The sequence below is a fragment of the Haemaphysalis longicornis genome, unplaced genomic scaffold (genome assembly GCF_048455015.1).
Source record: "Haemaphysalis longicornis isolate Haplotype H1 unplaced genomic scaffold, Haemaphysalis longicornis Haplotype H1 scaffold_34, whole genome shotgun sequence".
In the NCBI taxonomy this organism is placed as follows: domain Eukaryota; kingdom Metazoa; phylum Arthropoda; class Arachnida; order Ixodida; family Ixodidae; genus Haemaphysalis; species Haemaphysalis longicornis.
In genome coordinates this window covers 1,518,988-1,544,467 of record NW_027526351.1, presented here as the reverse complement: position 1 = coordinate 1,544,467, position 25,480 = coordinate 1,518,988, and positions in this window count along the sequence as shown.

Sequence of the window (25,480 nt, the reverse complement as noted above, 5' to 3'; positions counted from 1 at the left end):
TCCAAACGTTCTGCGTGCATATTGTTATGTGCTGTATGCGTCCCACGGGACTCTTGACACGGGCGGGGACATGAAACGGTCGAGGTGCCCTGGTGTTGCCTGTCGGGGTTCTCAAATTTATGGCACCCAACAACTATGTACAATCAATGAGGCTGTGGAGCAGTTTGTAGAAGAATAAAAGGTCAGCCTTGGCATTGCGGTTGTGTAATGGGTTCATTACGAGCAAGCTGGCGGCATCAACACCAGGATAATCTTCACCCTTCGCAGTAGCGTACCTATGTTTTAGTATTGAGAGAAGTTTAGTTTGCACTCTCTCAATGGCCGCCGCCTTGCACCGACATGTTACATTCCAGACCACGGATGCGTATTCCAGTAGAAGGCGATACATAGAAGTATAGAGCTGAATAAATGTGTCTGGATAGTAAAATTCTTTGGAGACACGACCTAGTGCAATGTTCGCAAAGCACGACGGGTAAACTCATTAGTATGGGCTGTAAATGTGAGCTTAGAGTCAAACAAAACTCCCAAGTCTCTGATTTGACATACCCGATTCAGACCTTCTTTACTTATACGATCGGTGAAATTAATATCATCTGTTTTATGGGTATACGACACCACTTTGGTTTTTGCACTTTTAAGTATCAACTTATTTTGGTTGCACCAGTCCGAAAACGCGGCGATATCACATTGCAGTTGTGCACAGTCTGAGATGTTGCCAATCACTTTGAATATTTTAATATCGTGTGCGTATAGCAACAACGATGAGTACTGAATTTCTGTCGAAACATTGTTGACAAAGAGTGAAAACAAAAGAGGTCCTAAGACAGAGCCTTTTTTCAGGCACCCCGCTGGTGTCTGAGTACGTTCCTAGGTGTTGCTCGTTACAGTGAACGTAGCCATGACGACAGGTAAGGTAGTCACGCAGCAGATCTAGTAACGGATGAGGAATGTCAAAGTAGGAAAGTTTTTTACACAACAATGAATAGGAAACCACATCGAACGCCTTGCTAAGTACACAGTATACCACGTCAAGTTGGCCTCCGTGTTCCATTGCCTTTTAGGCATGTTCCATAAAAGAAACTAAGGTTGTAGTGGTCGAGCGGCCACGTATAAAGCCATGTTGATTTAGAATAATTTCATATCTTACTCTGGATGTAATGAGGTAAGGAATATAGATTCAAAAATTTTAGAAGGACTGCACAGGAGGGAAATCGGTTTTTTTTTGTTTTTGCCCGGATTTGTGTGCACTTACAACTTTAGCAATTTTCCACCAGTTAGAAAACGTGCCAGTACTAATGCAGTTGTTAAACATGCATACAAGCACTGGAGCAAGGATAGGACTGAACGCCTTGAGTAGAACCATGCGAATGTCATCTGGGCTACACACTAGCGAGGGCTTCGCGTCCCTTAGGCTTTTCATCATGCTTTCTTCCCCTACAAATGCCGTGCTCGGTGCCGTAGCGCGACAATTGGAGATCGGAGCTGACGGAAGGTCGCAGGCATCTCTATACATCATTTTAAACTGCTGAGCGAACGCGGCAGGGACGTCATCGATGATTGCTTCATTGGAGTTAGAAGATTAATGCATTCAGTGTTATGCTGGGGTGATCTACTGCGGACGTATTTCCATAAATATTTGGGGCTCCTTTTAAGATTCTTTTCTATGGAAGTAATGTATGCAGCCCGATCACGATCATACAGTTTTTTGCAGAGTGACGGGTATTCTTTAAACTCTAACTTTCATTTTGTCTCCCCACTCTTTTGATCTTTCCTGTCTGCTCGCTCTTTGCCTATTAGGGCCGATCGGAGTTCACTGGAGAACCAGAAAGAAGACTTCGAAGATTTAGATTTCTCTAGTGGTATATATGTGCGCATACCTTCTTGAAGGATTTTGGTTAATTCGCTGTACTGAAAATTTGGGTCATTTGACGCGAGAATTGCCGACCAATCGAAATTCGACAAGTACTGTTAAAAACTGATGTAGTCACCTGCAGCAAAATTATAGCGGGGGAATTCGGAAACACATGGCTTGGCCTTTTGCACATCACTTTGAATAGGTAGTACTATAGATGAGGAAGGATGGTAATTGTCCGGGGTAACCAAACCCGTAGGACTTATGTTACACTGAAGTTTTCGATGTTTGAAAAACAAAGGTCAAGTAAGCTCCCACCAGAGTTCACAACATGGTTGCACTGTTCAAGACGAGTAAATGAAATGAAGTCCAGTAAGGCTGAGGTCTTTTGAAGAACGTAGGTAATGTAATAAGAAATACTAATGTCACCCCATTCTATTACCGGCGAGTTAAAGTCACCGAGAATCACAATATGGTGTTTAGGATGAGGGGAAATTACATTTTCAATCGATGTAAACAAGTTTGAAAAGAAACCGGAGCTATGTTAGGATTTAAGTAAAATGCACCAAGCAGGACGCGTTCACCACCGATGCAACACAAGTCAACCCAGACAGACTCATCCTCCGTCTCCAGGTCTGCGCACCTCAGGCATCTGAATGAGCTATTGACGGCTATCAAAGCTCCCTCTCCCGTGCGTTTAAGGCCAGATGTGGCACGGTCACTGCGGAACACATTGTAATACGGGGGAAAATAATGTTTTGTTGAGATACTGGGTAAGAGCAAGGTCTCCGTAAGAACAATCACAGAAAAAATTGAAGAAGATACATTACAAAAAAACTCGTTTGCTTTAGTCCTCAGACCAGGAACATTTGGTACAAAACGTTAAGGGACCTATTCAGATGCGTGCAGATGCGTGCAGATGACGATCATGATGACTCAGATGCGTGCAGATGAATCAGATGCGTGCAGATGACGATCATGAAGAATTCTCTGGAAAGGTTTAAACAGGCAGTTTGTCGGCCATAGGCCCAGGTCCTGCAGCATCTGAAAAGTTTCGTCGTCAACTGCAACGTAAAAGGAGGCGTAGGATTCATACTTGGTGTTCAGTCGTTTGCACACTAACGGGGCGATCGCCACGCTGGAAACACAAGCCGACACCTGGCAAGACGATGTTTAAGGAGCCAGCTTTGTCGGGAACAGCGCCTTCGATCGCCGATGTTTACTGGCGACCAGCAACGTTGTGCTTGTTGCAAGTCCAAAGCACGCCGGTTATCGTTCCTTGCTTGCACGACGAGAGCCTGCTGCCAGTAGAAGTACTGGGCTCCCATGGTTGGTTGGAAACAGCGCATTTACACGGGCGTCACGAAGAAAAGAACCGGAATGGACGAGCGCTACTGGGACACGGCTTCGCAATCGTCTCACCAGTGGTGGACGATTGCGAAGTCGTGTCCGAGGCGGCAGTTCCGAGCACTCTCGGCTGCACTGGCCCCATGGGCCCGCATACAGACGGCGAGAGCTCCGGAAGCGGCGACGATTTGTTGCCGGGCGGGGGAGCGCTGGCGGACGACTTCGGCGACGCTACCGCACCAGCAGAGCCCGGCTGCGCAGGCCACACAGGACTACTGGTAGTGGCCGCCAGAGTAGTAATCGACGTCGATTGCGTGCGTTGACACGTCAGCTCGTTGCGAAGCGTATGCATTTCCTGCCGTAGCGATTTAACAGCAGCTGCGTGTGCATCTGCCTTCGCCGCCGCCTCTTTGCGTCCGCTCATTGATTGGTTGTAGGGTTTAACGCGCCGACGCAACGGAGCCGATGAGGCGCGTCGTAGTGGAGGGCCCCGGATAAATTTTGACCACCTGGGGATCTTTAACGTGCCAAAATCTCGTACACACGGGTGTTTTTGTTTTTCCCCTCCATCAGAAAAGCGGCCGCCGCTGCAGGGAATCCAACCCGCGACCTCCTGCTCAGCAGCGCAGCGCCTTCGCCACTCAGCCACCGCGGCGGGTGCATCCGCTCATTCTCCTCCTTCAGTTGGGAAACCTTATCAGTCAGAAAGGAGATTCCCTCGAGCGCGCGAACGAGAAGGCGGTGCAGGGGAACCTGCTCATAATATTATTAATAATACTAATCAATCAATCAATGTTTATTAAAGTGCCCAGGAACAGCCGAGGACTTGGTTCTGGCGCACTAAGCAAGACAAAAGCGGCACTAATATACAGCAGAACCTCACAATATAAACAGTCAACGCGAAGAACGAGCGAAGAAAAAAAGAGCAATAAAACCCTAAGAATAATAAAAAGGTGTTCCAACCAAATTTAGACGATTAAGAAAGTCTAGTGGTGGATCAATGGCAAACGTATGTGAAACAATGGTGACAGCAGTTGGGTGAAGCAAGCAGACATAAAAGCATATTCGCAGATATAGGCAAAAACAACATGAATGCATGAAACAAAATACAGGAACTGATTAATGAAATTACGGCAACAGAAGATGGAAAGTACCAGACACATCACTGTGGCTCCTCGCGGCACAATAAATCGGGTGCGATGGAAGGCAAGTAGCATACCGTAATATATGACAAGTCAATGAAGCAATTACAGCCACAAAGTCACGAATATATAGGACTTACAAACAAGAAACAAGAACTATAAAGACATTGCACACATAAAAACGACATAAAAAACTAAAAAAAACTGTGCCGAAAAGAAGAGTAATTATTGTATCACAGCTAACAACCCAGTCAAAAACTCCCGAAGGGGACGTTGAAATATATCAAGTTTCGCAGATTGACAGTTATAGAGACGCTGCACTCTTTGGACGGGGGAATGGGTGTTGAGTGCTGTAGCATTATGGAAGGGGGGGTAAACCTTGTTGTTTTTTGCGAAACACGAAGACTGACTTGTGCAAGTAGTTCCTTGCATTTGATAAAACTGTGAAGCAGTTTATATAGAAAAAGAAGATCTAGGCGGGTTCGCCGACAACTCAGACAGACAGGTAATGGGAATCTGGGTACTGCTAAGGCAGTCTCGGGAGGCCCAGAGGAAAAGCGATGCCTGTATATTGATATAAATTTGGTCTTAACACGCTGTGTACGTTTGCTGTTAGAATGACAGGTTCCATTCCACACGACAGAGGCATATTCTAGTTGAGGAATACAAAGTGTTTTGAATAGTTTCAGGAATGAATTAGGAGACCGAAAGTCCCGTGAAATTCTGCATACAGCACCAAGAGAGCGAAGAGCCCGCCGAGTAAGTTGATCGACATGGGGCGAGAAAGTTAAGGCGCTGTCAAAGAGCACTCCAAGGTCTCTGATACCATCAACTCTAGACAGGGAGCCGCCGTCAATGGTGTAAGGAAAGTAAAGGATGTTTGTTTTTTTGGCTATAAGAGATGACCTTTGTTTTCTTTGGATTAAGATTTAATCTATTCTCTGAACACCATTTAGAGAACGAGGACACATCTTTGTTTAGGGAAACACAGTCCTCAGCAGACTTAATACGTTTGAATATTTTGATGTCATCAGCATAGATTAGGAACGAAGACTTCTGGATTGCAGCTGACACATCGTTTATAATAATTGAAAACAACAGAGGGCCCAAGACAGAGCCTTGGGGCACACCACTTGTTGTCCTGTACATAGCGGACTTCCTGCCGTGAACACTCACATAACAAAACCGGTTGTGTAGATAACTCCACAACAATACCACGAATGGTGCATCAATGCCAGACAGTAAAAGCTTATTAAGTAACAACGAGTGGCAGACAACATCGAATGCCTTGCTCAGGTCGAAGTATACAACGTCCTACTGGAACCTCTCTGAAACTGCTGCGGAGGCCTGCTCCATGAAACAAGCGAGGTTTGTTGTTGTCGACTTTCCCGATATAAAACCATGCTGGTTAGGTATAAGGACGTTTTGTACAGAACTTGATAAGACTTTGTGAAGCGCTGTCTCAAACAGCTTGGAGCAGGCACAAAGGAAAGAAACAGTCTTATAATTTGTTGCGTCAGACGTCTGGCCTGTCTTTAAAATTGGGCGCACTCGAGAGATTTTCCACGTGCGGGGGAAGACGTTTGTTTTTAGACAATGATTGAATATATAAGTTACTGCTATATAAAATTTATAAATAATTTATAAATTTATATAAAATACTGCCATAGGTTTTAACAATGGCTGGAGGGATTCCGTCAGTGCCACAGGACAAAGATGGTTTCATGCGCTTTAGGCTACCAAGAACCATCTTTTCGTCTAATAGTATAAGGCTTCGGCCTTGTACATGGTTTAACAAAAGGTTCATTACCGTTTCATCGCGCTGGCACATGTAGCGCTAAATTGCTGCGCAAAATAGTCGGCGACGTCATGCACCTGTTCCCCAGAGGAATTAGGCAGGCCGATGCGATCACATGAGTTGTTTTGACGAGACCGGATATACTTCCAAAATTTTGCAGGCTGGGAATTCATACTGCTCTCCACGGAATCTAGATAGGAGCGGTTGTCGCCCTCATATAAGCTTTTACATATATTTCGGTTAGAGCGAAATTCCTCCTTCCATTTATCAAGTCCAGTGCTCTTTGACTTTCTGTGGGCGCGGTCCTTTAATTTAAGCGCGGTACGAAGTTCTGCGGAGAACCAATAGGGGTACTTTGAGCGGCTGGGCTTGAACTTGGGGGTAAACTTGTCCATACCGCTTTTGAGAACCTCAGTGAACCGCTCGACCTGCGCATCACAATCAGGAAGATCTTGAATTGCTGACCAATCAAATGTACAAAAGAAGTCATGCAAGCCAATGTAGCCCCCACGAGCATAGCAGTAGCAAGATAATTCGGTATTCTTCGACTGACAGTACGGCGATGAAAAGAGATTGGAGTAGAAACTAAAAACGGAGGATGAAACTTGTCGGGTTTAGCAAGAGAAATACCAGACCTCGATACTCGTGCATTCTGAATGTTTGAAAAGCAGAGGTCTAAGATGTTGTCGGAGCTATTTTTGATATTATTAGGTTGCATCATGGATGTGAAGGCTACGAAATCTAATAGCATGCTGGACTTCGTTTGCACGTAACAGTTGTAGTGTTGAAGAGTAAGGCTATCCTATTGCACACCAGGTGTATTGAAATCACCCAGAATAACATGCGATGGTTTTGGTGAGATGCGAATACTTGTTCTATAGATGTAAGAACCTTATTGAACGATGAAGGAGCAATATCCGGAGGAATATAGAATGCCCCCAGTAAAAGTATCTCACCTGCATTTAGTCGTATGTCTAGCCAGACAGGCTCGTGGTCGCCCTCCAGGTCATGACGCCGCACACCTTGAAAAGTACTGTCAACCGCAACTAACACCCCACCCCTCCCTTTTGCTTAACCCCACCAAAATCCCTATCTTTACGAAAGACTTAGTAGTTTAGTGGAAAATATTCCGAAGAGCTCATATCACCACAGAGCCAGGTTTCGGAAATAACAATAACCTGAATACTTGAATAAACTAAATTTGAGAAAAATTCAGACGCTTTGGAGCGAATACCGCGAGCATTCTGATAATAGACGTCTATTCTATTTAGCCCTTTTGTCATCTTACACGACATCGGTAGTAAGTACCATCTCCTGAAGCAGCTTTCCTCGGAACGATTTAAAAAGACAATACTTAGGCCACAAGGAGGGATAATAATAATAATAATCAATCAATCAATCAATTAATCAATCAATCAATCAATCATGTTTATTTACGTGCCCAGAAACAGCCAGAGGCCTGAGTGCTGGCGCACGGGTAGTTACATGAAAACAAAATACAAGAAACATATAGCAAGAAACAAACAAGCGACAAGACACACACATATTGAAGTAGTGAAAATGACAGAAATAAAGCACAGGCGGAGCCTGGGTACAGGTAAAAAATAAAAAAAGAAGATGCCTATGTTGCTCTGCCCGTCGTAAAGGCCACACGACAGGCAGAGCAACAATGTTTGACAGTAATACAACAAAAACAATGGCAAGAGTGTAGAGACAAATGAAAAAACGAACAAATGACAGTAAACAGTTTCAAAAATAGGCAACTATCAGTTGGATAGACACAACCGCAGAGAAATCAAATTGCAGAAAAAAAAGAACGACAGACATATCATAGGTGTTTAACATACTGTATTCTACAGCGTTGTACGGTAAACTGTAAAGGATTTCTGAAAGATGTCAAGGCGTTCAAAGAAGCGGTTGTAACAATTCTGTATTCTGGGCACAGGAGAATGATTGGAGTTGCGCGCAGCGGTCAAGAACGGGCGATGCGACCTGGTGGGCCTTTGTGGTAGACTAAACTCTAAACAGTTAAGCAGGTATGCGCAAGAAAGGTCACCATGAACAATTTTGTGAAGAAATGTAAGGTCTGCACGCATACGTCTGCAGTTCAAGGAAGGGATGCAAGGGACTATAGATAAGTCAGAATCAGGATGAAAACTGTGATTGTGATTACGGTGCTTAAATATGGATAAAAACTTCTTCTGCACACGTTCTATTAATTCACTACTAGATTTGGAGATGCCGTTCCAGGCAACAGAAGCATATTCTAACTGTGGTATACATATTGCATTGTATAGCATTAGAAATGGATCTGAGAATTCCTTTGTAATCCGACACACATTTCCAAGGCTTCGGAGTGCTCGCCGGGTGATGAGCCTAATATGAGGAGAAAAAGAGAGGGTACTGTCGAAAAGCACCTCTAGGTCCCTAATCTCCTCAACCCTTTGCAGAGGAGCTCCCTCAATACTGTAGGAAAACAGCAGACGGTGGGTTTTCTGGCTATAGGTGACAACCTTTGTTTTAGTGGGGTTTAAAATTAGGCAGTTTTTCCTGCACCAGACCGATACTTCCGACACAACCTTCTGCAAGGCACAGCAGTCCTGAACACCGCTAATGTGCCTAAATAGTTTGACATCATCAGCATAGAGAAGAAAAGAAGAGTTTGTTAACACTGTTGAAACATCATTGATAAAGACAGAAAACAACAATGGACCCAGCACGGAACCCTGGGGTACACCACTTGTTGCAGGGTAAACACTAGACTTTTTGTAGTTAACATCTACATAAAAGGACCAGTCAAGGAGATAGTTGGACAACAAGGCAACAAGGCTTGCGTCTACACCGGACTTAGCAAGCTTGTTAATTAATAACTGATGGTTCACCACATCAAACGCCTTACTGAGGTCAAAATAAATAACGTCCAACTGGCCGTTTTCACAAACTGCAGCCGCAGCCTGTGTCATAAAGCTTGCAAGATTTGTGACCGTCGATCGACCCGAGAAAAAGCCGTGCTGATTTGGTATCACAACGTTCTTGACGCAGGCAGCAGAAATTTGTGCAGAGCTGACTCAAAGAGTTTTGAGGCGACACAAAGGAGTGAGATCGGGCGATAGTTAAAACGGCTGACTTATCACCAGACTTAAATATTGGAAAAATTCGAGCGATCTTCCATTCACGAGGAAATTTACCTAAAAGTAAGCAGTTATTATAAATGGAAGTTAAGACAGGCACAAAAATGTTCCCGTAAGCCTTCATGAGGGCTGCTGGAATTCCATCTGCACCACAGGAAAATGATGGTTTCATCCGTTGAAGGCTATCATTGACAATTTTTTCATCGAACCTAAGCGTGTTAAAATTAGAGTTATTAAACGATAGGCGTTCGTTGTTGCCATCTGGCAGTTGAAAGACAGAATGAAAGTACTGAGCAAAACTGGTGGCAACATCCTCAACCTCTTCACCATCGGAATTAAGCAGGCTAACGTGTTCTTTAGACGCCTTTGAACGGCCGCGTACATACCTCCAGAATTCAGCCGGTTTCTGAGACGCAGCAGCCTCTAACGATTCTATATAGAGCTGGTGGTCACGCCGGTAGAGGATTTTACAATCCTCTACCGGCGTGACCACCCGTATAATAATAATAATATTAATAATAATATTAATAATCAATCAATCAATCAACCTTTACTTTTGGTGCCCAGGAACAACCCTAGGGTCTTGGTACTGGTACACCATATACAAGCATTCATAAAAACAAACTAAAATCAAGACAAAACAACACAGAAAACCATTTATATGAAAGAAACAATAAGGTAAAAATAGTTACAGAGATCCCAGAAAGCAAAACAGCAAAACAGCAAAAAAAAGGAAGCCTAGTGTTAGAAGCCATGACACCCGGCCAGCAAAACGTTGAAGGCACGTGAAAAATTGAAACAAAGGTTTTGTAACAAAATGTTAGGAAGTTTCAAAATGGAAAAACGAAGTTCAGCGTTTCAAGCACTGACACTTAAACCGACAGAAATTCAAGCAACACAAAATCAGGAAAAGTGAAAAACAAACAAGCAAGATGATGATTTGCATAAAATAAATACGGAACAGAAATACGGCATATAAATGACATAAAGGCACTTAAGCTACAACAGTTTTCAATTTATTAGAGAACAAAGATAAAGAGCTCTGGAATATATGAATATATCAAGACGATCGGAATATTCATTATATGAACATTGCATTCTGCAGATGGACGAGCATCGTTTACTTAAAGCCTCTGTTCTGAAAGTTTGAAATCTTCGGAAAAGTTTGTTCGGCAAGTTGACATTGATAAGTGCAACCAAATCATCACACAAAATATCACCATGAAGAAGTTTATAAAGAAAGATAATGTCAGCTCTCATCCGTCGACACCAAAGGGAAGGAATACTTTTGAGACAAGACATGCTGCCGTTTGCGTCTTCTTGTACATGATGAAAACGGTGCCTAAAGATAGAAAGGAACTTATTTTGAACCCTTTCGATGCGGTCACTATTGGACTTGCAAGTTCCATTCCAAAGAACAGAACCGTATTCGAGAAGAGGTAAGCAGAGAGCCGAATACAACTTTAAGAAAGGAAGAGGACTTTTAAACTCTCTAGAATACCTGCAAACAGCACCCAGACATCGAAGAGAGCGTCCGGTAATTTGTGTAACGTGGGAAGAGAAAGTCAGAGAAGAATCAAATAGTACTCCCAAGTCCCGAATTTCGGTCAGTGCTTGCAGTGCTTGCTATTTTATAGGAGTATTGCAGCTGTTGAGTTTTCCTACTATAGGAAACAACTTTCGTTTTTGAGGGGTTCAAAATTAGGTCGTTTTTGGTGCACCAACGATGGAATGACACGATATCAGCCTGAAGAGAATTACAGTCCTGAACATTACGCACTTCTCTGAAGATTTTCATATCATCAGCATACAACAAAAAAGATGAATTTTTAATGGCAGAAGCAACAGCGTTAATGAAAATGGAAAAAAGAAGGGGGCCCAGAACGGAGCCCTAGGGTACACCACTGGTTGCTTTGTACCTAAATGATGTTTTACCACTAACACTTAAATAGCAATATCGCTCCTGGAGATACCAACGTATAAGACCCACTAAGGAAGCGTGAACATCTAACAGAATGAGCTTGGCAAGCAATAACGAGTGGTTGACTACATCAAAGGCCTTGCTCATGTCACAGTAGACCGCATCAAGCTGGCTTCTACCAATGACTGCTATGACAGCCTGCTCCATGAAGCATGCGAGGTTTGTGGAAGTTGAGCGACCACGCATGAAGCCATGTTGATTAGGAATGAGGACGTGTTTAAGTTAGAAAGACAAGACCGTATGAAGAGATAACTCGAATATTTTAGAGGCAGAACAAAGAAGCGACACTGGCCTATAGTTCATGGGGTTGGTTTTTGGGCCTGACTTGAAAACAGGGAATACACGACAGATTTTCCATGATCGAGGGTACGTGCCAGACCGAGACCGGAGACAGTTATTAAATATTGAGGTGAACACAGGAACAAATATATTTGCATACGTTTTTAGAATTGCAGCAGGAATACCATCTGGCCCAGAAGAAAACGAGGGCTTTAGCCGCTTGATGCTGGACCGCACGATGTTCTCATCCAATTGGAAACAAGCGGAGTAATCGTCCTGGTGACAAGAGACGCTGCCGTCATCACTACCACCGCTAAGCCCAAACAAAAAAGAAAACTGACGAGCAAAGCAGTCGGCCGCATCTGCAACCTCATCGCTGTTGGAATCCAGTAGACGAATAGATTCTTTCGTTGTACTAGATCTAGAATGAATGTACTTCCAGAAGGCTCCCGGCTGATGAGTTGCTTTAGCTTCAACGGACGCCAGGTACAAAGCATGGTCACGCTTGTGCAATATTTTGCATAGGGCACGTAGGCGGCGGAACTCCTGAGCGAACTGATTCGCACCAGAGCACTTCATCTTTCTGTGCGCGCGTTCTTTGAGTTTCAGGGCATCCCGCAATTCAGAAGAAAACCAGTGTGGGAACTTGAACTTCTTTGGTAAATATTGCTGGATGTATTTCTTCATACCCAAAAGCACAATCTCAGTAAAACGGTCAACTTGTTCATTGACATCAGAGTGGTCAATGACTGTTGACCAAGGGGCAGCAGAAAAGTAGCCATACAGCCCAACGTAATCTCCCCGGGCGAAAGCGTAGCGAGGTTGCGTATTGCTTGAAATTACAGAACGGTGGAGCATTGTAGGAAGGCAACAGGAAATAGAAAGAGGAGGATGATATTTGTCGGGTATTACTAAAGCACAATCATTGCGCGACACATTAACGCCATCGAAGTTTGAAAAGCACAGGTCCAGAATGTTTCCACTGCAGTTTTTTATGTGATTACGCTGTGCCATGGAAGTGAAAGACGAAAAATCTAGTAACCTATTACCCTTCTGTTGAAAGTTGTGGCTATAGTGGGAACCGGTGAGGTGGCTCCATTGAACGCCAGGAGCGTTAAAATCTCCAAGGAGGAGGACCTTGAGGTCGCAATGAGTAGTGAGCACCTGTTCAATGGAGGAGACTAACTTATTGAACGCGTCAGGAACTACATCAGGAGGAACGTAAAAAACACCAACTAGAAGTTTTTCAGTTTTAGAGATATGAATTTCGACCCATAAAGACTCACCTGCGTTTTCAATATTGCTACGTAGCCCACACGGGAGAGATTTGTTAACTGCGAGAAGTACCCCGCCCCCCTTTTGTTTGCATCCAGTTAAGGCATGATCATTACGATATACATGGTAATTTTGAGGAAAATAGTCATTGGATAGAATATCAGGGCACAACCAAGTTTCAGATATAGCTAATAACGGAAAGCAAGAAGCCAGAACATTACCAAAAAATTCAGTCGCCCTAGTTCGAAGACTTCGCACATTCTGATAAAAAACATCTAAACTAGTCGTTAATAATAATAATAATAATAATAATAATAAGAATAATAATAATAATAATAATCAATCATGTATATTTATTGTTCCCAGGAACAGCCGTGAGGCCGTGGTGCTGGTACACAGATGGATACAGGTGAAAAAAAAAGCAAAACAAAAAGTGAAAGGAAAGAACACTTTAACAGCGTATAAAATAAAAGAGTAGAAAAAAAATAACTTTTAGAATGTATATTACAAAGTATACCGCACAAACCACTACAAAACGTAGATAGCGTATACACTGCATGCAATGAACACAAACAAAACTGACAGGATACAACACAATTGGTAATTACATCATACCAATTAAACAGAACATCTGCACACTACAGATGACCATGTAACCTTATAACAGCAATCCATAAAATGGAAAACAACAAGAGTCATATAAACAGCATACTCTCTATACAATAGGGCAGGCAGGTAAAAAGAGGTTACTATAACGAGAACAAGATCAATTCAGTATGACGCAGCAAAGAAATATTCCATATAGTTCCATGTAAGAGAATAACAGGGAGCATATTAGCTAACGAAAATTCTGGAAGTGTCTGGACTGAACTGATCGAGGGAGCTGTTAAAAATATCTACGTCTACGGAGTACAAGTTACACGTGCTCTGCAGCCTGAACAGCGGGAAATGTCGGTTACAGGAGCTGACAGTACGAAAAGGATGACATTTTCTTGTGGTTTTAATAGGCACTGTTAGCTGCAGCTCCGAAAGCAGTTCCGCACTGCTAATTTGTCCATGTATGAGCTTGAAAAAAAATAAGAGATCAGCTGTATCACGCCTAGGCTTTAGCTAAGGCAGCACTTGCAAGTACCGTGGTCCACAGTCAAGACGGTGATACTCGTGAGGAAAGCGATGTCTAAGTATGGACAGCAGCTTATTCTGCACTTTATCAATAACCCTGCTGCTAGATTTGCATGTACCATTCCAGACAACCAAGGCATATTCCAGCACGGGACGACAGACAGTGGAGTACTGTTTCAGGAAGGACTTTTCACTACGGAATTCTTTAGACATCCGGTAGACCATGCCCAAGCGGCGGAGAGCACTCTGTTTGATTAATCGAACGTGCGGTGTAAAAGTCAGCCGGTTGTCAAAGAGCACGCCAAGATCAGTTGTCGTCGAGATTCGAGGCAAAGTAACATCGTGAACTGAGTAGTGATGAAGCAGGTGGTCTGTTTTACGCGTGTATGACAACACTTTGGTTTTCGCGGCGTTCACTATCAGTTCGTTCTCTTTACACCAGAGTGTAAATGCATCCACGTCTCTTTGCAAATGCCCGCAGTCGCTAAGAGACGAAACTTCCCTAAAGAGCTTGACGTCATCAGCATAAAGTAAAAAAAGAAGAATGCCTTATAGCAGCTGAAACATCATTGAGAAATAAAGAAAACAAAAGAGGGCCTAGAACAGACCCCTGTGGCACACCACTTGAAACGCAGTAACGATAGGATTGCTGGCCGTTAACATTTACGTAGCAGGTCCGCCATCGCAAGCAACTAATTAGGAGGTCGAGAATTGAATTATCTATGTTCAGGAGTGACAGTTTGGAAATTAAGAATGGGTGACTGACCACATTAAAAGCCATGCTAAGGTCAAAGTACACAGTATCAAGCTGCCTCCTATGATGAACCGCTTCGGACGCTCGCTGCATGAAATAAACGAGGTTAGTGGTTGTGGAACGTCCGTACATAAACCCGTGCTGTTCGGAAATTAGTATGCCCTTAACACTGGAAGTTAAAACATCGTGCAACACAGTCTCAAAAAGCGTAGACGCCGCACACAGTAGCAAAATAGGCCTATAGCTTCTAGCACTATCTTTTGCACCAGTTTTGAAGACAGTGACCAAGCGTGCTAACTTCCAGGCTGCTAGAAAAGTAGGAGATTGAATTGAATTATTAATTATAGCGGTTAGTATGGGAATCAGAAGCTCCCCATAGGTTTTTAATATTGCGGGAGGAATGCCGTCAAGGCCACAGGAAAATGGCGGTTTTTGGTGCTTTAGGGCTTTCCGTACGTCGCCCTCACTTGTTCTGGGAACGCAGAAATTAGACGACGCAGAGGAAGAGTTGGACAAAATGTTATCTTCACCCTTTGGAAATACTGAGCTGAAATGATCGGCAAAGGCATTAGCAACGTCTCCAATTGGGTTTTCATTGTCGTCTAGAAGGTTAACGATTTCGGCAACCTTGCCAGCAGATGGAGAGCGAACATACTGCCAGATACGTTTCTTGTCGCGCGTAGCGCTGATTTCTACCTTGGCTATGTAGTCTGACTGATGGCGATCATACAGCTCTTTACACAGGGCTCTGAAATACTTAAACTCCTTTTTCCAAGCTTCGGATTGTAGCCTGCGAATTTTCTTGTGAGCACGGGCTTTACATTTTAAAGCCTTTCGCAGTTCCGCAGAAAACCAGTTCGGAAATTTAGATTTCTTTCCGGGCGTTCTTGGTATAAACATTTGCATTCCTTGCTGAATAATTGTAGAAAGTTTCTCGGCTTGGTCATCAACAGAGGGAAGTTTGGCGAGGGGAGACCAGTCAGTGTTACATAAGTAGTTATAGAAAGCAACGTAATCTCCAGCAGCATAATTGTACGTCGGACGTGCAGAATGGCCGGAACATCTCGACTGCCCCGACACATACGGCAGTGAGATATGAAGGACAGGATGAAAGTTTTCGGGACGGGCCAGCAAGGTATCCGACAGAGAAATGGTATGGCCCGCCTGGTTGGAAAAGCAAAGGTCTAAAACATTACAACAAATGTTTTTACACCTATTTCTTTGTTCCAGACCAGTGAAAGCAATAAAGTCTAACAGAGAGTAGCCCTTCTGGGAAATGTAATGATGATCGTGTCTGACAGTGCGATCATCCCAGTCTATACCGGGAATGTTCAAGTCCCCGCATATAAGAAATTTAGTGTCTGGGTAGGCATTACCCACATCCTCTATTGATGTGACACAGTGCTGAAATTCGCCGTAGTTTATGGATGCAGGTATTTTTATAAAAGGTGGAAATTAGGATACTATTTTTTCTACCGCCGAGAACCTCTACCAACACCGATTCTGCAGCAGTTTCGAGGTCTGAGCGACGATGGCAGTTCAACGAGTTGTCCACCGCAGTGAGCACTCCACCACCGCAATTTTTAGAAGTGGCGCCACTACGGTCACTTCGGAAAACAACATAATTATTGGTAAAATAATCGCTAGATGGAATTTCTGAGGATAGCCAAGTTTCGCTAAGGGCGATTAAATTATGTGAGGACGAAGCTATAGAGAAAAAGAACTCAGCAGATTTGGTCCACAAACCACGGACTTATTGCGGACCAAATCTGCTGAGTTCTTTTTCTATTATTCAATCAATCAATCAATCTCTTTATTATAGTGCCCAGGTACAGCCGTAGACTTTGTTCTGGCGCACTTTAGAAGAAGACAGACGACGACACAAATAGATTCACGCGTGAGAGGAACAACAAAATACGAGCGAAGAAGAAAACTAGAATGAAGAATAAAGGTCATTTAACAAAATCAATGATTTCGGCACACTAAAGTTGGAACAATCCGGAAATTATAAAACAGTGACAATACAAACGGGCAGATATGTATGAGTAGGGACAGTAACAAAGGCGAGCAACATAAACGGAAATAGGGCAATGAAAATAGAACTAAAACTGGTCGGAACCAAGTCAGGGAGAGATAGAAGTCATAAGGTCGCACATGTAAGACCGAAGGGGTGTATGGAACCGGTCAATATTATGGGACTATAGATTGAATGTTTCTTGAAGGAGGTACAATGTGCAGCGTCTATTGCAGATCTAACGGCTACAAAGTATGAGACTTACCGGTAAGTTTCAACTGTACTCTAAGATTTACATTTGCAAGCAACTCCGAACAAGAAATTATCCCGTGTACAAGTTTAGATAAAAAAAATTAGGTCCGCATTGGTTCGTCTTGACTTCAAACTTTGGAGAGGATTAGAAGTAAAAAAAGTCTGAACCAGTGCCACTGTGGCGGGAGAAACGATGTTTGTGGATTGATATGAACTTATTTTGCACTTTGTCATGTATATTACTGTTCGACTGGCACGTGCCGTTCCAAACAACAGAGGCATATTGTAAAATAGGGCGGACAAAAGACAAATAAAGCTTTAGTGGTGAGATAGCGTTGCTGAATTTTCTTGATATTCGACAGGCAAACCTTAAGCGGCGAAGGGTGCGCTTAGAAATAGAATCCACATGAGCATAAAAGTTTAGCGCACTGTCAAATACCACTCCAAGGTCAGATATTTTTAACACACGCGGTAGTGACACACTTTTCACATCGTACGGATAAAGTATGGGGTTTGTTTAACAAGTGTAGGACATAACGTTCGTTTTAGTGCCACTAAGAGCAAGTTTGTTCCCGGAGCACCAGGTGTAAAAGCATCCACATCAGATTAAAGAGCTATGCAATCTTCAGCGCTAGTAACTTCTTTAAATATTTTGATGTCATCAGCATATAACAGAAAACAAGAGTGATTTATAGAGGCTGACACGTCATTAACAAACAAAGAAAACAAAAGGGGCCCCAGAACAGATCCCTGAGGCACACCCCTGGAAGCATAGTAGGCAGCAGATTCTTTATTATTAACAGAGACAAAACATGACCTATTATTAAGATAGCTGCTGAGTAACTCCACGAAGCAAACTGGAATGTTATAAGTAGACATTTTATGCAGAAGCAATGAATGGCCAACTACGTCAAACGCTTTGCTGAGGTCACAGTACACGGTATAGAACTGACCCCGTCCATGCACAGCTTCCGAGGCAAAGGACATAAAAGACACAAAATTTGTAGTAGTTGAACGGCCAGATAAAACGTGTTGTTCTGGAAGGAGGATGTTTTTGACACTACTCGACAAAATTACGTGCAAATTGATTTGAACAGTTTGCTTGCCGAGCCGAGGATAGAAATTTGCCAGTAGTTTGCTACCTTTGTTTTCAAACCAGACCTAAACACCGGAACAATACGCGCGACTTTCCAAAGGCGCGGAAAGGTAGATGATATTATACAGTTGTTAAATATAGAAGCGAGAATCGGAGCTAGTTTGAATCCGTAAGCTACTAGTAGTGCGGAGAGAATTCCATCCAGACCAGAGGAAAGCGATGGCTTTAGCTGTTTGAGTGCCTTGAGAACGTCTTCTTCGCATATAAGGGTGATACAGAAATTCGAAGAAGACAGTTCGCGGGCGTGGGAGAGGGTATTGGGTCCAAATACTGAACTGTAGTGCTCAGCAAATGCATCGGCAACAGAAGCCATATCATTTCCCTTTTCATCGAGAAGGCTGATGTTTTCTGGCTCTTCGTGCCGGAGCGAAAACGGACGAATTGCCAGAAGCATTTCGAACTCCGCGTAGCATCATTTTCAACAACAGAGATGTACAGTACCCGATCCCGCTTATAAAGTACTTTGCACAAAACCTGTAATAGACAAATTGCTGTTGCCTTGACTCCCTATTTGTCCGCCGTGCCTTCCGATGGGCACGCTTCTTATGTTTCAAGGCAACGCGGAGCTCACCTGAAAACCAAGCGGGGAATTTAGAGTTCCTGAGCCGCTTACGCGGGATGAATCTGCGCATACCTTCTTGCATAATAGAAGAAAATTGCTCCACTTGTTCGCCAACTTTTCCAGCGTTCAAAACCTCAGACCAATCAAACTCCGACAGATAATTATAAAAACCCACGTAGTCCCCAGCGGCTAAGTTAAAGGCTGGACGGGCAAATGGACAGGGGCGAATGAATTGAGGGCCGTTAAACAAAGATGCAAGGGGGGATGATACTTGTCAGGACACACAAGATGAAAGTCGGACTTGAAAACACTGAGAGAATGAAGATTGGAAAAGTAAAGGTCAAGCGTGTTTCCGTTGCAGTTTTTTACACCATCTTTTTGCTGGAGGTCATTAAAAGAAATGAAGTCGAGAAGGCAGGTGCCTTTCCTTATGGCATAGTGGTATTGAAGCTGGACGGTACCATCCAAACAGTCGATACCAGGTGCGTTAAAATCGCCGGTGATACAGAAGTCATGACGGGGATTTGAGGTGACGACGCTTTCGATGGCCGAAATGCCTGACTCATACTCATGTGGATGACGATTTGAAGAAAAGTAAAATGTTGAAAGTATTATATTCCGCTTACCTGGGCAGCATAATTCAACCCAGACAGATTCATCCACAGTTTCGATATTACTACGCCTCAAGGAAGTAATAGAACGATCCACAGCTATGAGAACACCACCACCAAAACTTGTACCTTTTGTACAGTCCCGGTCACCGTGGTAAACATTAAATTTTCGGTAAAATAGTCCTCAGAGGCAATATCTGGTTCAAGCCAGGTTTCCATAAGAATAATAATATGGAAATCGGATGAAGATACGGAATACAAAAACTCACTAGCCTTTGTCCGTAGGTCACAAACGTTTTGATAGAGAATGATCAGATCATCCGGGTGGATTATTATTAGATGTTTCAGATATGTGTAGCATGGATTCATGAAGAGCCCCTAGAAACCGTTTAAAGAGGCACCCGTTCGGCCACAACGATGGGTCTTGCAAGCTTTCGAAGTACTCCTTGGAGAACACGACATGAAACGACGCATAGTTGGTGAACCTTGTTTTTAGTCGTTTGCAGGTCACAGGAGGGGTGTTCAAAGTGGTGAGGTGGGAGGACAAGGCTTCACTAGTAGTCCCCGGTGAACGCCTAGAAATGAACATAGGAGGTGGCCGCCGAGATACGTCACGTGTCGGTTCTTGGTCAGCCGAGTGTGTTAATTTCGGTGAAACCACCGTGATTGATCCCGGGTCGGAAGTGCCATACGACGGTTGAAGGCGAGCTGGGCGTCCCTTCGGCTGTGCAATCCCAGTGACCGGGCAGGGACAAATGCAACTACATTACCCTGCACACCCCCGGCAGTGGTTGATGTCGGCGAGGGGGATGCGGCCGGGGCTGGCAGCGTTGGAGCCGCCACAACTGCAGAGAATAGCGACTTCGATTCCGGGGAGCAGGGCTGGGTGCGCGGGGCAGCAGGCCGTCGAGCGAGTTCCCCACGCAGGCAGCGAATTTCCTCCCGGAGGGAGACAACAACATCGGCCTGCCGAGCAAAGCCCTTCATGCTTTCACTACGAACCTGTTCATTTTCCTCACGAAGCCCGGCCACCTGCTCGCTCAGAAAAGAGATTCCCTCCAGCGCGTCGGTGAGGGGGGCGTGGAGAGAGGCAACTTGAGGCCGAAGGTCGACCGGTTGGGACGGCGGCGCGGGGGTCCAGGCGGCCGGAGACTCTCGGCGGGTGCAGGGTGAAGAATGCCTGCGGGACGGCAGGCCGGTGTCGTTGCTCGCCGACAAAGCTTCGGTGGGCTTAGGCGCCGCATCGGCGGTTTCGCACAAATTGTACCTAAATCGCCAAACAGCCGACTTCAAAAGCTGCAACTCTTCTTCCGGCCACACAACGCACTTCGCGTGCACAAGTTTTTGGCACGACGCGCAGCGAAAAAACTTTTGTTTTGGGGAGACCGGAGTGCGGTGACGGGGAAGCGGGCGGGGAATGCGGCGGACGGGCAAGCTCCCCTCGCAGGCAGCGAACCTCCTCACGCAGGGAAGCGACGATTGCAGCCTGATGGGCAAGCCCAGCCACATTGTCCCGTCGCAGAAGCCGGTCCTCTCGCGCAGCTTGGTGACAACATCCCCGGGAAAAGAGAGGCGGGCGCCGGCTTCGGACAGGAGATTCTTCAAAGCAGCTACCTCTGCGCGTAGGTCCGCCAAAGGGTTGAAGCTTGCTCCGACAGGGGACGCCACTGGTTTGGCCGGGATGTTCGCAAGATCACCGTCTTCGCTGGTTTGGTCACCGGGGTCGCTAGGCCAAGCGGATGACGCCGCAGCCACACACAAATTGCAGACGAACGGCTGCTCACCGGAGATCAAACGCTGCAGTTCCTCGTCCGGAAGAACAATGCACTTTCCGTGCGCACAGTATTTACACGCAGAACATCGAAATAAATTCTGCCTGCCGAAGAAAGCGAGGCCGCAGAGGAAGCACTTGTCCTTACTGGGCGCCATCATGCGGCAAAAAAAAAATAATAATCAGTCCTTATTTTCGTTGCCCAGAAACAACCCTAGGGTCTTGGTACTACGGTCCACTATATACAAAACATTCATAAAAATAAACTAAAAGCAAGACGACACAACATACGAAACCATATGCATGACAGAAACAATAAAGTAAAAGTAGTTACAAAAATCTCAGAAAGGAAAATAGTAAAAAAAAGAAACAGGAGGCCTAGTGCTGCAAGCCATGACACTCGGACAGCGAAACGTTCAAGGCACGTGAAAAATAGGAAATGTACAAGCAAATACTCAATTACATGACAGAGATAGGTTATAGGCATAAAACGAAGGTTTCATAAGAAAAAGCTAGGAATTTTCAAAATCAAAAAAAGGCTTTCAGCGTTACAAGCAGTGACACTCAAACCGTCAGAATTTAAGCATCGAAAAACCAGGAAAAGTGAGAAACAAACAATGAAGAACATGATTTGCCTCAAATAAATATGGCCCACAGATTTGGAATGATACCAAGGCACTACACTTACAACAGTTTTCAAGTCATTAAAGAACACTCAAGAAAGAGTAGCATAACGAATTTTTTCGCTTACTTCAATTCTTCTAAGTCAAGCCTAATGCCAGCAGACATTTTTTTCTATCACAGGACCAGAGCCACTTTGAAGTCGCAACATAGGAGAAGCAGGAAAGCAGGCTGGCAATCTATAGCAACGTAAATACATCTTTGAAGGCATGACAGCACTACATAGATGTACGAAGCTGAGCTAATGCGACAAAATATTTGTATAAACTGACCTGCACAACAAGCCAAGCAAAATCAAACATTCTTCTTCGATGAGTACCGCCGTGGCCTCTAAGAAGATTGGGCGCCGCGGAAAACTTTGTCCTCCATTGCAGACGTCATTGAGTTTTGCAGCCAATTGTGTGCTTAATCCGATGAGTCGATGAAAAGATCATCAATACATGCAGGTGTTTTCCAGTGGCGCAATAAACCAGCAGGACCTACTTCCCTCTGCCACTATATTATTAGCAGAATCAGAGGAGAAAAGTAAGGTGATATCACCTGCGTGCAATATGTATCTGGCTTCAACAGACATATTTTTTGTTTAATTACATATAACACGAAATACACTGGGCCCAGGCTGCTGCCCTGGAATACAATGGGCTACAAAAAATAACTCCAATCCACGCTGTGAACGTGCCTGGAAAGCAAAGCTTTAAATATCACCCACAACAATTGCCCATGCGACGTCACTTGAATTCACACACGTGGGTATACAACGACGTAGACCAGTGCTTCGACAAGCCGTTAACTAGAATTCACGGGGGCGGCATCCAGAACGCAGCAGCGTCGGCCACATTCGGCCTAGAGCGGCGGACGTCGTCGCTGTAGCCCAGCCGTGGTAGGCAGAAAGAAAACAGAGGAGCGTCTTCCGAAGTGTGAGACGGTGAAACCTATCCATCCTGATGTGCTAGCTCGACGCTACACCACCGCGCGACACAAGCGCAGACACCGAAACAATTCGGCATGTGTCGTTAGTGATTCATATTTAGATCGATTTAAACTATTTAATTCAGCAACTTTGAGAATTGCGAGGAAGCGACATGAACTCTTATATTCGCTATTTATCAGAAGCAGTTGCTCATTTTGCCTTTTGCAATACTCTTAAAACACAATCGAATTGGTACTCAGCAATATAGAAAATAGAGTCCCATTTTTGGCTAGCGGTGCGCAAAAGGTAGCGTTTGTCTAAAGGCGAAATGTATGTAAGTGGTCTCTACAGTTTGGTTTCCCGCCCTGGAAACCAATCTATAGAGTTTTTTTTTTTCGTACGACCACTTAATTCCGTAGGGCTCGGGTTACCCAGGAGGGGCTGTCGAACAAATTAATCAAGCCGTGCGAAGGAAGCGCGCCATGAAACATGACGATCCACGAAAACAAACAGGTCCAAAGCAGCCGTCGCTAAAGCAGACGACAAAACCGATGGAACGGTTCCCACCGACGCGAGCCGCGGCGCATGCAACGCTGGGTTATAGCGCTCGCTCGCCGCGCCACCTACACTGCGCTCCGTAAGGGAAAACCGCCCTCTCCCTATTAATTAGGAGTTTCTTCCCCGCAAGCTTTCAAGAAACCGTTCGGAGGTAGAGGTAGAAAGCTTTGCTTTAATACCCGAGAGAACAAAGAAGACACCGAGGATAGAGCGAGCAGGAAACGGGACTATGAAAGTTCGGTGAAAGGCGCGAGACATATTACCCGAGGTGACGCGCTAGCTACGAGACAACATGAGAGTATATCTTGCTCCTTCGCCCCATTCTCTGGTGCGGCAATAACTCTGTGAGACGCACCAGGTAGGCTCTGTTACCCAGAAACCGCAGTACGTCGTGCGCGCAAGTTTAACATTAGAAAGGATCGCAACTACCATCCCTTTTTTGTGTTTTTTCGACTGCGCCTTCAAACAAGCAACATCACCTCAGGTTAACCGGCGCGACTACTACCTCAACATGTTGCTATGAATCCTGATTCTATTATCATGGAGTCAAACCTTGAGCGAAACCGAAATAAACGAACAAAACGTGAAATCTTGAACTCGCGAAATTGGCCTTCTTTGTCGTGAATGCGATAACTAGGGTCACAAACAGAAGAAACATAGTATTCCCACAGAATTAGATTACGCACACGGAACTTGTGCTTTGAAAGTTGGTGACACCAATATTGATGTAAGCTGAAATCAGGTGTATTCCGCAAGGCCTAGAGTTTCTCCAAATAAAAGGCCTGTGTAGGTAGTGTTCTTTTTTTTATATATACGGGAATCGACTGTTCTAATATCAACTATTGAGACAAGGAATATTGCCGAAGCTTGCACTCACGTGCATGACTTGAAAAGCAAAGCTGCCAGTCAGCAATGATGGACATGTAGTTAAGTTTCATAGTTTATTTCACAGTGCAGATCATCCCCGTGGTCGTATGGATCGAAAACCTCGTCCTCTTCGCGAATGGTCAGTGCAAAGTCACTGCGCCGATGCTGCCACGCTGAGAGCTCTTCTAGAATACTCAGCGCATGCGCACGACAATACGAAAAACTGGCTAATATACGACAAAACCGACAGGCTCACGCTATGACGTAGCTTATCGTGCGAGCAGTTGTGGCGACGATTACTGCGTGGATCTTCCAACGTATGAATGGACGAAGCGTAGCGTTCTCGTTCCGAGCAGGCGCTCCGACAATTACGTCAAAACGCTCCCCTCGAGTGCTGCTGCGACCGATTTATCACGTGTGTTTGATTGATTGTAGGGTTTAAAGGGGCACTGACACAAAAATTTTGCATCTTGTTTTTTTTTGTTGCGATAAGTAGCTAGTGACCTACTTATAACCTGTAGAAACCTCATTTGCTTCAGCGTGCGACGGTTGTTTAATTAGAGACATTTTCAATGCGGCCAGTCGCAGTTTCGGTTTCAGCGAATGCCGCGAAACCATGGATTTTGTGGATTTTGTGTGAACAAAGCTGACCACGTGACCGTCGGAGGGATATCACAGAGCAGAGCCGCCGTAGCGCTGTCGAATCCGCATCGACGGCAGTTTCTGCGAATGCCCCCACGTACTGATCTCGTGAGGCGCTTAATTAAAAAGTGACTGTGGATGTGACGCAGGCGCTGCGAGTGCAAATGCTACCGCGGCTAAAGAACGACGCGCGACGCTCGAGACGGTGGGTGGCAAGACGCGCGCTGGGAGCAGCCGGCCGGTCTGCCTACAGGTCCGCCTACAGATGTGTTCGGCTCAGCAGTGCGGCGGATATTCGAGTGCCGCTCTCGTAAGCGGTGCAGATGACAATTTTTAATGCAACCCGCCATCGCATCATTAACTCCTTTCTCACGTAAGCCACCATGGTCGGGACTTGGGGACAATTTCGTGCAGCGGTAACAAGCTATCACTCGAGCTACCTGCGCCGGCCTGGGCCACTTCGCGGCCGTGGCCGCCGCCTGCACAGCGACCGTGCGGCTAGCTCAGTGAGCTTTTCGTGCCTCCGGCGCGTTTTCGCATCCAATGGTAATAAACAGTAATAGAAACAGAGTGCCTGGAATCGCTGTAGAACTTTGGTCGCGGCCAGCTGCCCGATGAGCTGACGAAATCACGGCGCCTCCGCCGCCAACGATCGGGTCGTTCGTTCCCGAGAGCAGAAGCTCCGCCCTCCGGCCCTCTGATTGGAGCGGCGAGCCGCGCGAGCCGGCGCAAAACGCCGGTAGTGTGGAAGCGGCAAACACAAACTCGTGACGTG